Source organism: Macrobrachium rosenbergii, chromosome 43, assembly GCF_040412425.1.
Source record: "Macrobrachium rosenbergii isolate ZJJX-2024 chromosome 43, ASM4041242v1, whole genome shotgun sequence".
Classification (NCBI taxonomy): Eukaryota; Metazoa; Arthropoda; class Malacostraca; order Decapoda; family Palaemonidae; genus Macrobrachium; species Macrobrachium rosenbergii.
Window position 1 is genome coordinate 29474125 of NC_089783.1, and position 15725 is coordinate 29489849.

A 15725-nucleotide genomic window follows, 5' to 3' on the forward strand; every position below is an offset into this window, starting at 1 on the left:
GTGATAAAGGTAGGAAACCTGCCAAGAGCATAAGAATAAATAAGGACCAAAGATGACCAGCAAAGAGCACAGGATTGAGTGACTATCGAAAATTAAATGGCGTGACATTTATCAGGGCTACTGACGCCAAAATAAGCGCAAATAAGGGTAACGAAAATGTTAAGAGTGAGAAACATAAGAAGTGCAAGAAGAGAGTAAATGTGACACTTGATGTAAGAAGTTCAAGAATGGAGTTAATAGGAAAGGTGAAGGGAAGAAGCACAGCGTTAGGGTAAAGTACATAGAAAGAACAAAAATGAGTAAATAAGAACAAGTCAAAAGAAGAGACCAATGGAATTTGACTAAGCACTACAAGTTATGTTAAGGCACTTGGCGAGAGAATAAGAAAGGAGAGTTTACATTAAAGAGTGTAGGAGGAAGACTGAGAATATTGATTGATGGGATATAAGGAGCTACGTCATAACATTACATAAAATTCTGGTCTATAGATGTCTTTTTCTCTTGTGAGGAATGGCAGAAACTGATTGTTTTATACAGGTATTTAATAAAATATACGTCACCTCTAAAACCCAACAAGGCGAAACCCTGGCTTAAATTTTGATTATCCTTCTCTATACAGGAAGAGAAACATACAGTAAGGGAATTCTTCTTCCTCAGTCTGAGGGTTAAAAAAGAGAAAATGTCTGTCTGATGGAAGGCCTCCTCTACCATTAAGGTTCACACGGATAAGGAAGTAAAAAAAGTTTTGTCGAAAAGCAAATCGTTTCAGTGATAAGAAAAATGCTTATGGCAAGTAAACAATGCAGTTCAAAAACTGACTATAACACAAACGAGGTAATTTATCAAAAATGTCGTTCCACATATTCAGTTATTCTCTATCCATTACTGGAAGGCCTGTGTGGACGCGCATATTCGTAAAAAAAAAAAAAAAAATCGGCAATAACAATACACTCACCCACTGCACTGCCTGACATTTCAAAAACTCCTCGTGTAGCTTCCTTGAAATCTATTTAAATGTTATTAGCTATCATAAGGAATAAACCTCGGATTTGTTTCTGTCTATGCCTGTCCCTTTCATGCCCAAAAGGGGTTTAATAACGGGCTTTGTTTAGGATACTGAAATCAAAACCACAAGGACAAAGCGAGATTGCTATTCGAGTGTTTCCTTTGACAATACCACTTTCTCAGAATAGAAAATGTGCCTAAAAGTCTGGAAGAGCTGGGCGTTATTAATTCCATGCTGGAATGTGCCCCTTGAGTTTAAAGAACCCGAATATTGCAAGTAATCTACCTGGCGGGTTAAGAAAAACTTAAGTGAGGACCAAGAAATTGCTCTGTTGTCAACATTTCGAAATCGTAGTTCTTTGTTGACAATACTGGTCTCAGCCGTTAGATTAAGCCCTTGCTCACTCTCTTTTTCAATGCTTCTCATCGCAATGACATGATATGCTTTAATAATATTATTAGAAAAAACAGATTACATGCAGGTTCCTACGTCTTACAAGATTATAACTGAGAGTAAGATAAACCACAAAAATTCATTAATGTATGTGCGAGAGAGAGAGAGAGAGAGAGAGAGAGAGAGAGAACTGAAAACTTAACCGAGTGTGACATAATACTTGCTGTTATTTGTCTCAACTAGAAAATCATATGAATGCGGGATGCAAATGCCTCATAGCATCTTTCAGATGTGGGCATCAGAGACGCAGCCTCATATTCTATTCCCGACGAGAACACTCCATCAAGGATGCCCAGAGCCTCCCATAACGTCCTTATGCGCAGTTTGTCCTGCGTTCTGTTGCTTACATTAATACTTCTATGTTTATAGAGACTTTGATTTATGGAGGCTCATCCTCGGAACTCAATGGCATCATTTAGATTATATTCAGGAAGTTGCCACCTTTTATATGTTAGACGATCGCTCTATAATTACTATATATGTTCAGTGTTCTGCCTCATGTATATATATATGTGTGTGTGTGTGCAGCTGTATATATATATATATATATATATATATTCATATACAGTATATTATATATATATATATATATATATATATATATATATATATATATATATATATATATATATATATATATATATATATATATATATATATATATATATATCCTGCTTTCATTTCATTCTTGTGTTTCCTGGATAATCATTCACCCCAACAATTCCGTTTCAACACTGTTGGCCGATTACTTTTTATAATATCTTTCGTTCTACCTGCCGAGACATGCTACCTTTTCACTTTTATTAGCCTTAGCAACTTTCTCTTAGCTTTCTCTCATTACGTCACATCTCCATTATCATAATTCTATGATTTGCAAACATTAGAAACCATGAGAACATGGTAGACCCTCCTCTGGAAGAATGGCATGTTGAATGACTCTGAACACGTGGAAAAAGAAGGAAAATTCCACAATCAGGCTGGGAATGCTTGAGTTTGGGACTTACACATAATAGAAGACAGACTGCAAGCCTTAATTTCAAAACAAGGATGTGAGAATTGATGAGGCTTGCAATCAATTCTGTTTTGTCTTTGCAATTTCTATCAGTACATGTCAAGCTGGTTCTAAATCCCATATTACAGGCAGGGGTAAGTTGGAACTCCTCTATTCTGAGTTCCTCTGCCTTAGACTGACAAGGTTTTGCAATTCAAAGAGCAGCCACATTCAGTCAATAAGGCTTACATTTAAAATGTAGTGCAGTAATTGAAGAAGTATTTTCTGGGACAGTCATTCTCAAGTCATTACCTATCAATTCCGAGATGTACCCATTACAGAGAATATTTTCTAGAACCATATACTAATAGTACAAATTCTTCCAAAGGGTTACATTTACAAAGGCTTTTATAAGGTAGCTATGTCCAAGTTATACCATTTACTGGAGAAAATTACTACGGAATGCTAATGTAGGATAGTCATGTCCAAGTTTTAGGGATTACTTCCATAGCAACAGGAGTTACAGTGTTTTCCTATTGCGGCCAAATCCAGGTAGTAACGACATACTACAAAGAAGGTGGCAATTACGAAATGCTTTACTAAGGCAGCCATATCCAGGTATTACAGCTCACTACCAAAGAGGTCTTTCTCCAGGCATTCATTTGGAAAGAGTACCATTTATTTCCGAAGAAAGCAGTTGAACAAGTCTTTTCTAGGGTAATCATTTCCAGGTTCTACCAAATACCACTTCATAGTTCAAAGATGTAACAGTTACAAAGACTTCTCAGGACTGTCATAGCCAAGTAGCACAGCTTACGTTCCAAAGAGGTAGCAGGCACAGAGGGCTTTTCCATGGCAGCCATGTCTAGTCACTTACTTTCCCAAAACGTAACAGACTTCAGTTACACAGGTCCTTTGACTGCAGCCATACCCAGTTAGGACTGCTTCCTTATAAAGAGGTAGTAATTTGACAGGAATATGTACAGTGAAGCCCAAATCTGTTCTTATCTCTCCAGCTGGCTGAATGAATAAAGTCACTGCTACTCATGTTCGCATCCAAAAAGGCAAAAAGTTCAAAGCCTGATCAGGGTAAGAGCATCAGTATATATAAGCAGGGTCATGGTATCACTGGTACTATTCAGTGAAGTGCCCCATATTCAAATCCCCTTTCAGAAAATGATGGATTTCCACAGCTACATGACATAACCGCCTCCGTGAGCTGGGCAAATAAATTTGGAGGGTAAAACATCAACAGCCATTTCTCTGCTCTCCCAGGTCCAACATGGACGAAAATGTGATTGCATACTCTATGTGTGTATGGTCGGTCTCTAAGACGTTGTGGTCACCATTAACACCAACAATATCTTTAAAAAAACATGAGTTCACTTTTGGTTGTATGTTACTCGTAAGGTATGCTGAATTTGATTTTACAAAATTATTAGGGTATAGAAATGTTATATGTAAATCTAGTGACAAAACTGCATAAAAATATATATATATATACATATATATATATATATATATAATATACAGTATATATATATATATATATATATATATATATATATATATATATATATATATATATATATATATATATATATATATATATATATATACACATACATACACATTCACACATGCATATACATACACACATATATATATATATATGAAATATTTCTGTTAAAACAGAATTCTGTCAAATATAAGGAAGCCTATAGAAATGCCAAAAGGTGGAAAATAAAGGCTATATTTCAGAGACCAAACTGTCTCTTTCCTCCTATTTGCCTGAGGAGAGAAACAGTTTGGTCTCTGAAATATAGCCTTTATTTTCCACATCTTGGCATTTCTAGGGGCCCTTATATTTGAGATATATATATATATATATATATATATATATATATATATATATATATATATATATACATACATATATATATACATATATATATATTCCCCTTCGGTGATAATTCCCCATCGGGGATATTCCCGAAGTAGCGTGAATTGGATATTAAACGGCATTTGTAGCTTCATAATTGTATATAAATCACAGCGTGATAAAAATTTCATAATAAGAGCTCTGTGTTCCAAACGTACAAATGAGCTATCATGGTGGAGGTGGGTTAATGCCGAAGCCAAGTACAATTTCCCCGCTCTCGACGGGTAAATAAGTACGTCAGATTCGGCATGAATTTACACCTCTCTTGGTGGCTCAATGGTTTGACCGTTGAATGGAGTCGTTGGAAGGTACCGTGTCGAGGGGTCGAGACCCTGCGGTACCGATCCATTTATCACTTTAAAAATTCCCCTTCGGTGATAATTCCCCATCGGGGATATTCCTGAAGTATCGTGAATTGGATATTAAACGACATTTGTAGCTTCATGATGATATGCATACATATGTGTGCATGTATAAACATGGCAGTAGCTAATTACAGGGAGGGCATATCGCTTATTTTGGCAAAGACTCAGATTTGTCGCTCCTCATTTTGTTATTCTGAAGGGGACCTTTACCGCAGCCGATGGGTAGTCTCATCACTATTCATGGACCGTAGTGTATATAAAAAAAATCTAACCACTACGCACGTAGGCCATCTCCGAACTATTTTAGGAACTTCATCCTACATTACATAAATAGGCTGGAACTCTTGGGTTGGGCTCTTAATTATTAATGTGTGATATTTATTCAAGAACATACTCAGTTGTTTATAATGTGGCCTATTTCTAAACTTACTGGTACCATGTTCTTGTCGTATCGTTAATGTGGTGTCACTTAATTACTTTTCGTTCCGCTACAGATTTTGTATTTAGCTTTGTATCGAAGAAACGTACCGGTGTGGAAGGATTAGCAAGGAATGTACAATATATTTACCATTAACAAATGAAATTTCATTTATAGTATTTTATTTGTATAATATTATTTTGCTCGATGGCGAAAATGAACTAGTCTTGTGACGCATCCCAAACAAAAACCAGAAACATGTCGATATATTCTAAAAGATGTTCAGAGGGGCAGTATTACAAACAACACATTGGGATACGCGAACGTTATTTTCAATAACAATGTAATCCAGGTTCAGTATCGAGGTGCGGTAAATCTACACAGGAATAAGAATTCAGGACGCGTAAGCTCTATAAATTACCTGAATATTTTCTGATAGACGCCATTAATGTGAAGCCTGGACTCAGTCTAATCGAGTGTCTTATTTTCATGCTTATTAACAGTCTGAATTCTGAAAAACGAATGAAGATGTTTGAAATATCATAGTTCAGAATTCAGCTTACTATGGTATAACTTTACGAAAAAACGACACATAAATGTGAAACTGGTCACCCCTCGACCCCATGTTTTCAAAAGGTAAATGGTAATGAGGCACTAAAAGACAAGGATACCTACTTGACAGAAGGTACAGATGCCAGGACGCAAACAAAGTATCCGTCTTATCGCGTTGTATCAACGGCATCCATTCGTCCTTCGAAAGGGGCGTGCGTTGACCGTACTGGGTTCAGTCTTGTGACTCTCCAGCTGTATTCCGAACCGAGCGTTTCCAAGAGAGGGAATGAGCGGATTCTTAGCTAGTAGTAGACCAACAATACTCAGAAGCTAGTACGTCCAAACTTTCCAAGTGATAGTAAGGCTGCATTTCTAAGGGAAGGAATGAGCAGAATTTAAGCCAGCAGACAATCAATACTTACAAGCCAGTATATCCAGATTTTCCAAGTGATGATAAGGTTGCTTTCGTTTAAACGCTGACATGCGCAGTGCACTTACCGTGGTCTTCTTTCCTTGTTTCTCTTAAAAGGAAAAATGTCACTGCCGTTTCAATGAAGATTGTTTGCTTAATCCAAATATTTTTTTTATTAGCACTAGTTGGTTGTTGTTAGCGTCCTATCCACTTCATTTTCTATTGTCTCTATGCTAACCAGTGCATCATTGCTTATGATGCTGCCTCCTAGGATGTTTTTTTTTCTCTCTGGTCACATAAAATCATCATCAAAACTATTAATGAATTTATACCCTTAATAACTATTCTCTGACGGTCCTCATTAGTTAGGTACGGTAATCACCATCTTATTTAGACCTTTCCAGATTCAACATCACTGGTAATTTTATATTAACACAATGGCAGAATGTTGCCAATACTGTCGATCAGAATTGCTAGTCTTTGAGCATTCTCGATGAAATGCGTACTCGAGGGCGCGCAAACTTATGTTCACATATTGTGTCATTCACCACTATCTAACATACGTTCCCTTGCTGTCTGGTTAGTTCTTTTCTCTTGCGACGCCGACTACCTCAGTATTTTGGAATTTTAGGAAGTCTCATTTCACATGTCTCTCCTAAAAAATGAACGCTAAAAGTTTCTTTTACTGTATTTTCCAAACACCCTTTGAAGACTTGTATTTCAATCCTTACGTTATCTTCCCCACATCTTCCCCGGCATTCTTCGTGTGTTTCCCAATACCCCACTGAATGATTTACTATTTACCTCACTATATTATCGTCTATAAAATTTACTCCAAGATACTTTAAATACAAATCATTACGCCTTAACCTTACTTTCATCGTCAATGGAGGCATTCATTACCTCATATAGCTGAGTCCAATTAACATCTTTAACGTAGATAAGTTAACATTCACTATCAACTCTCTTAACTCAAAAATAATTTCAAATGCTTTCACTACTCTCTGCAACTTCTCATTGTTATCACTAATCGAGATTCAGTAACAATTCCCAATCCTTTCACTTTTAAACGGAATTTCATTCACTGTGAACCAGTCGTTCAAGATTCCAAGCACAAACTCACCTTCGACTATTATAGTTCATTTTTTTCCATATTATCTTGCATCATTCCAAACACGTTTAAGAAATATATCTAACACTGAGGGTTCTTGCGAATCTTCAGTAGCGTAACGACGATAATTTCAGCATTCGACATCGCAGACAGAATCCGTCACAAGCGAAAATAACAACAGACATCTTTCGAAATCCGACTGTCACAAATGGTTATCATGCTATGCCTATATTCACAGGATAATAACTTCCTTTTAATGAGAAATGTTTATTACATGCTCCGTCATTATACTTTTCAGTGAGACTTACGAAAGGCTGTCCCTACTAGTGGCATGTTCCACTAGCCAAACAACGGAGGAAGGTACAAGCAAATGACTCGATGCAAAGAAAGAATCTAAGAATTACGTTCTCTATGTCTATGAAAATTCGGTCGATTTTCTTGAAGCTTTACTGCATAATTTTATTTCATTTATTTATTTATATAGTTTTAAAAACTTTATGTGAATCCTGAACAGACTCACGCTGTACGAATTCTTTTGGAAACTCAGCTTGAAACGAAGTTGATTTGATGCGTGAATTTCATTTTGCGTTTTTATTTCTATTTTATTCTGGGGAGATAAAAGAGGAACTCGAGCTGCCCTGAAAATAAATGTGGAACCAAAAATACAAATGGAATCTTTATTTCAAAGAAACGGCCTGAAATTTTATCACCCTTTGTTTAGAACCACGGTTTTACTTCATTTTATTTTCCCTTTTTGTTCTGTATTGATCAATACGCGATACCTTTTGAAAGTCCCCTTGCTTCATTTGTTTTTCATTGTTCACAAAACCATTTCCTCGGAAATCAAATGAAAAGGACAGTTTCCTACGTTTTGGTCATGTTTGAAAATGATCGTTTAATGTATGTGTATATATATATATATATATATATATATATATATATATATATATATATATATATATATATATATATATATATATATATATATATATATATATATATATATATATATATATGTACACATATGTATGTAGGAATTTGTGTACATGCGCATGACAATACAGGCTCTTGCAATGTTTATTAGTTTCGCAGGTAAGAGAAATGTGACCTGGACATCTGTTATTCAACATTTTTCGTTTACAGCCACTGTTGGATACAAGCTAATTCAGCAACACATGTCTGGGGGGAGCTTGCGTCTCTGTGTTTTAGATAGAATGTTCTAGAAGCCTGGGGCCCGGTTTTAAGCGGATTTCTAGGTGTGCCAACCAGATATGTGTATTAGTTTTTGTGTGCGGTGGAAGAAGTTAGGTGAGAAGGCATTTTGTGAAATGTATAGCATTGCAGGGAGAGAAACCGTGATATCCAGACATTGGAATTCCAGGATCCGATTCCTTGCTGAAAAGGGTGAGTTCCAAAACACTTTAATTAACTTGTAATGGCCAATCCTTACTTTTATTGTTTTAGTGATTTATCATTTATGACAAATAGATTATCAGTGTCTTACATGTGTTCGTTGTGTTGTAATATTATCACAGACCTTTTTGATTTTGTTATTAATGTGGGGTATTTATTCCCTCCCAAATTTTTCAAATTTAGCCAAATTAGTCATGCATGCACACAGACATGAATGTAACGTAACCATTATGGGAAGTGGTCATTTAAAGGAACTGTGACAAAAAGACATTCAATACAATGGAGACGAATTATCATTATTAAGGAGTTGAAATGGGGAGGAATCCCATTTATAATTTTGGCGTTTACTAAGATGTTTTTTGGGAACGATATTCATCTATTATTTGCATTCTTTTGTTATTTTAGCATTCTTCTTATTTACCAAGTTTTTAACTTGTTATATGTTAGCTTCACAGAATAAACTACTTTTGTACACAAGGTTTTATTTCCTCACAACAGTTTAGGGTATTTTGAGAGAGAGAGAGAGAGAGAGAGAGAGAGAGAGAGAGAGAGAGAGAGAGAGAGAGAGAGAGAGAGAGAGAAAGAGAGAGAGAGATTTCGAAGGCCGTTGCGATCAGCTACCGTGTGCAACTTTCCGAAGGTAGGTAAAAACAAAATTGTATGGGTTTTTCCATACAACATATATATAATGCATATATATATATATATATATATATATATATATATATATATATATATATATATATATATATACAGTATATGTACACACACACACACACACACACACACACACATATATATATATATATATATATATATATATATATATATATATATATATATATATATATATATATATATATATAGAGAGAGAGAGAGAGAGAGAGAGAGAGAGAGAGAGAGAGAGAGAGAGAGAGAGAGAGACAGACAGACAGAGAGAGAGACAGACAGACAGACAGACAGACAGACAGACATAATTTTCTACTTTTTGATCATGTTCGAAAATGAATGTTTACCATGAATTTTTAATGTCTCTATAATCATTTATTTATATAAATATATTATATATACATAATTTTATATATATATATGTATATATATATGAATGTGTGTGTGTATATATAGAAAGAGAGACAGACAGACAGAGCGAGAGCTATTTTTAGGTAGCTTATTCGGTACATCAGTTTTCTTCGTAAAATTGTAAGAGACAGGCAAAATTTATAGAGTTTATTGTAATTTATTTCATTTGCATTGACTTAACTCAAATCTGTCCGGGGGAAGAATTGCATATAGCAAAAAATGATACCGAGTAACTCAGGAAGTATTCGAGACAACAATAAAAAGTAGGTATAATTCTTTCGTCTTTGGTAACAGTACGCGAATACAGAGAGAACAAAGAGCAGTACACAATGCAGAAAAGAGAAACAAATAATATATAAATAAATATATAATTGAATGAATAAAAAATACATAAATAAATAAATTAATGAATAAATGAATAAATTTCTCCGTCGTTGTCAACACGACACAAATACAGATAAAAAAAAGAGAATCAAATTTCATGTGTACATTCCTTCCTTTTTCTGAACGGTACACAAATACACAAAACAAAAATAAATACAGATAAAGGCTCTGGTGAAAACTTCCTTCCTTTTTTGTCAACATGGCACACATACAGAATAGAGAGAGAGAAAAAAAATACAATAAAATAAAAGCCCCAATGCACACTTCCTTCCTCTTTGTAAACAGAACACACAAACACAAGTCCTTTCTGATGGCTTCCTCTGCATCAAACCGCCATTCCATGACTTCAGCAGACGCCGTCGAGGTTGAAATTCCCTTGCTCCCGAAACGGTGTCTCCTTGAGCGTAATGGCTGGAGGACTAATTTAGGATTCAAGTGCGGTCTCGAAGTACCGACCTGGCATCCTAATGAAAAACGCCACTGAAGCGTTGGACCGCTGGGGACATCATCCATCAGGTCGCTGGTGGTGAGGACGCTGCGGAGTTTCCTTCTGGAAAGGGATCCTCAATTAACAGTTCTCCACTAAGGGGGAATAGGTCCAGAGGCTGAGATAATAACGAAGGAGGGAAATGAATAACTTTAATATATATGTTACCCTACAAAGAGTTAATTCCATTGCTTGCCTTTGCTAAAAGTCAAGAAGTCCCATCTATTGGTAGCTCGATAGTGACCGCATCAAAGTGGCTACTTGCTTCGTACATTTTTACATACACAACCGCATTCTCTCTCTCTCTCTCTCTCTCTCTCTCTCTCTCTCTCTCTCTCTCTCTCTCTCTCTAACATAACTGGATTGCAAGAAACAAGATATGAAATAAAATGGAATACTAATGTTCACCAAATGATCAAATATATTAAGGTCCACCATATCCACCTAATTATTCTCTCTAAATAATTTCCCCACAATAGGTCAAAATAAGTCAAAGTCCAGTATATTACCCAATGAGTACGTCTTAACCTCCTCCTCAGAGAAACATCTGAAGAAGTCCAATAAAACCCTTGTTAAACAAGTGTATAAAAATATAGGTATGGGAATTTCTCCCATGTTACTTATAAAGTACACACAATGTAAAAATGCCTGACACAAGCTACAGTAGATATGTGTTAAATGAAATGAACAATCTACAGTTTGGGAAATCTAAATTGTTTCCTATCTCCAAACAGCAATGTTCACAGTCTTAATCGACAGGTCTCGAAACCACAGAGCCTTCACAGAAGGCTTCTATCAATATTCAGTGTTGATCCGCCCCCCCAAAAAACACATATATGAACGAATTCTTCGGAACCCGGACATTTCCGGCGAACAAACTCATAAAGTCTTGTCGCCAGGCAGGGATGTTCTCACGTTTCAAGAATATCTGACGCATTTGACACCCATACAGTTTTCTTAATCAGGATACGCACCAGACACTGTGTATTGTAATTCATAAAATATCTGTGACTTATGAGCTTTTCGTATATATATATATATATATATATATATATATATATATATATATATATATATATATATATATATATATATGTATGTATGTATACATATATATATATACATGTATACATACATACATACATACATACATACATACATACATATATATGTGTGCGTGGATTGTATGTGCCTGCGTGTGTGCGCACGTAAAAGCAAGTAACCTGATTGATACTGGCATGAAAAATCGAGTTGATGATCAGTTTGTCATGTCATTAATCGATGAGAAGTAATGGAATAGAATGCAAAAACCAATGAATATTAAATCGATTAGTTAATAACGGACTCACAGATGTATGTGATTAGTAATTCCTGAGACTATGCGTACAATAATACAATAAAATTAATGAAAGGCGTACCTCTGCCTAAGGGTCTGAATAGCGAACTAGTTAAAACTCCGTGGTTTGGGGTTTACGAGCTTTAAATTTTTAACAACCGTGGTGTGTTCCCTGCGTGAGTTAGGACGTGCGAGATCTCTTAGTAACGGCTGAACAGTATTTCATAATTAGCATCTTCTCTTCATCAAATGACCTTCTCAAGGTATTTCACTTTGGGGATAAACCGTCTCAAAGTTAATGAGAAGTTGTCATGGAAACCAGTCTTTCCTAAGTCCTCAAAATGTTACTCATCTTACAAACTTCACCTGAAGAAGACATCTGCCAGGTTTCGAGGAATCTCTCCGTTCGTTATTGAGATATTTTGCTGGGACGCAACTTGGCCAGGGATTTTTGACGACCTGGAGAAGGCTTCATATTCCCTTATATAATTTGAACGATTTTGTCTAGACTTTTAGTAATTCATTTATCATCAGAGGACGGTTTCCATGAATGCGACTAATCAAATACCTATCTAAGTCTATCAAAAGTGAATTAATGCTCAAAGCTTTTGAGCTAACCTGCTAACTGACAGACAAACAGACGAGTGGAAGCAGAACCTCCTCCAAATCTCTTTTACGGGAGCAATAGCATGATATATTAAATTATCAAAATGCATGAAATAGGCAACTGAATACAGAATCAGGTGAATAAATAACCATATAAATCAGCGGAACTCCCGAGCTCAGAAAATGCCGGTGGGTTAGAAAACGGATGGAAATTAGAAGCGCACTTTTTATTTTCTCTCTCTCTCTCTCTCTCTCTCTCTCTCTCTCTCTCTCTCTCTCTCTCTCTCTCTCTCTCTCTCTCTTTTACAGGGTGAGCGGGTGGGCGATTTCATATGCAAGCAGCTGTAATCGTATCCTTCAGCAGCAACGATGAAGTTTACATAAATCCTTTCATCATCCATGGTATTTTATTATTGTGCCTTTCTAGCGTGTTCTAATAATTCTCTGTTGACTCTCTTTATACTCCGAAATAAACTCTCTCTCTCTCTCTCTCTCTCTCTCTCTCTCTCTCTCTCTCTCTCTCTCTCTCTGCACGTTATTTACGTAAACCCGAAAGGAATCAGGTAATATCAAAGTTTATTACACGCTCTACTGCAGACGAGCGCATGTAGACCGCAGATATCAACATAAGAACATACTATTTAGGAATATGTTCTTTGGAAGCTTGAATTTCAAGTCAACGGCGTCTGTGAGCTTGCTCCACATGAAAAGAGTTCATCTCCTAAATAACAATAAAAATAATTGTATATGGATAAAAATTAATTCCATGGAAGAATCAAAACAAAGAAATTAATACATACAGAACATAATGATAATGATGATAAAATAATTTAAGTACTCTCGTCAGAGGGTAATGGCTGATTAAAGTATTCGAATGATATTAGTCTGCTGATACTCAAAGAAATAGACCGAATTCAACAGTCGAGCAGAGAGAGAGAGAGAGAGAGAGAGAGAGAGAGAGAGAGAGAGAGAGAGAGAGAGAGAGAGAGAGAGTAGGAAAAGGAAATTGTTGATTATTTTCTATAACTCTCAATAAAAGACCGCACACGATTTTCTCTGTATTCGTTTACCACATCTTACTTTTTCTTTTCTTTTCTGGCCGTAAAGTTATAAAAAATGCATATATGCTTATCAATTCATTTTTTGATAATTAACACCCGCAAACTCTAAACAGGCTTCCTTATCCCCTTTTTCCTTTTTTCTAAAGTGGGTAGTTGTCTCACGATATCTGCCATGGTAAAAATTAATATAGGACATAAAAACAGGAAAAGCAATGTACAAGGCATTCTACGTACAAGAAGCATAGGGTATACACACACACAAAATTATGTATGTATGTATGCATATATACCTACACACACACGCATATATATATACATACGTACATACATACATATTCATATATATCCATATATATATATATATGTATGTGTATATATATGTATATATATATATATATGTATGTATGTATGTATGTATGTATGTATGTATGTGTATATATATATATATATATATATATATATATATATATATATATATATATATATATATATATATATATATACATATACATATGCATGATCGGAGGAGGAATAAAATATTATGTACTGAGGTTTTGAATGTACCGGAATATGGTACGTAAGAGAAGAAATAAATGGGGGTTGGGGGAAAAATTGGATTATTTGGCACTTGTTGATACAAAGGTGAAACGGCAGCGAGTGCAGGACTCAGAAAGACTGGGAGGAGCTAAGTCTGGTGTAGCTGAAAGGCTGAGCGTTAGACTGAAGGGATTGCTTTTGGCATAAAGAAGACTCTACTACGAATGAAAGGGTGCAAATGCGATTTTCCATGGATTGACTAGGTAAGACTGTTGTGTGTAAAAAATATCTATTTAGGAGAATCTGAAATGTTTCGCTTGGTTTCAAAAACATTAGAGGATCGTTGTGACAGGGGGATTCAAATGAAGTGGTGGGTGACCTAGAAAGATGGCAGTATGGATTTCCTTGAGCGCAATGAGAATAGACATAGAATTGTGTGGCAATGTTTTTGGAAGCAACGTTTGGTCATTCGAAATATGTCATTACCAAACAAGATGTTCATGGGTATACTCGGGAAACAGAAAATGGTGAAGAAAAGTCTGCTAGATTGCATGTTATTATAGAGTAGCTGGAAAAACAAGTTGATGGATGTACCACAAGAAAGTAGCTGAAGCAAAAGATATAAACTGAATAGTAAAGTGTGAAATTGTGGCTGAAAATGTAATTCAAACAGTTGAGTGTATATGAGAAGTGAGTGAACAGAACTCATAAAGAGAAGAGGGATGCTTAAGCGTTAGGTTAAAAGAGACAGAGGTGTATTGAGTAGATACTGAGTTTGCAGAATTCCATGACTGGGTTAAAGGGAGAGCAGAGAGCGTTTGAGGATATAAGAAGGTAGGGAGATGGATTAAAAAAAAAAAAACAGCAAGAGGTGGGATGATGGAATAAATGGTTCAGCGAAAAAAATGAGATCATTTGAAGTGCAGATGAATGACAAAAGACATAATCATACGCAGGATTGCAAGAGGATATATAGGGCAGACGAGAGAAAAAGCGAGAAAGAAAAAGAAGGAAACTCCTAAAAAATACAGGACCAAAATTTAACAAGTAATATAAAGAAAATAAAAAACAGACACAGAGGAGAGCAAATACAATTAGAAAGGTCAAAGAGCAAATGGATCCCCAGAGAGAGAAAGATGCAATTGGCGAGATGTTGCCTGAAGTGAATGCAGTCACGGCAGTCAGCACTTTGGAGGAGGCTTGTTGAATGTGGACGATAGAAGAGAGGCAGAACTCAGCACGCAGAATTAGAGAGGATTGGTATAAGGTAGCAAATACCATTTTAAATGACTGTCAAGGATGTCAGGAGGGTAATTAAGTCGAAGAATTGAAAGACATCAGACACTGATTGGAATGTGGTACAGTGGTAAGAGTATAACTAAATATAGGTAAAGGGAATACAGGTAACTTTAAGAACTGTGAGAAGATAAGGCTGTTTTATGAAACAATTCTGTGGGAAATACAAAAGTAAAGGTTAATTATTGTAAGTGGATCTAAATAAAGCTTAAGATAACTGAATGCACAGGCAATGTAGAGGGCGATGAGAATTTATAGTATAGGAGCTAAGTTTG

At 35.7% G+C, this 15725-nt stretch overlaps 1 long non-coding RNA gene across 1 annotated transcript in view; it reads right to left on the bottom strand.

Annotated features, from left to right (window-relative positions):
• Positions 1-6018, bottom strand: part of LOC136828710 (uncharacterized) — a 16274-nt gene extending 10256 nt beyond the window's left edge. Inside the window, exon 1 of the long non-coding RNA XR_010850194.1 lies at positions 5851-6018. This is a non-coding gene — a long non-coding RNA (uncharacterized lncRNA). The remainder of the gene's footprint in view (positions 1-5850) is intronic.
• Between the last annotated feature and the right edge of the window lie 9707 nt (positions 6019-15725).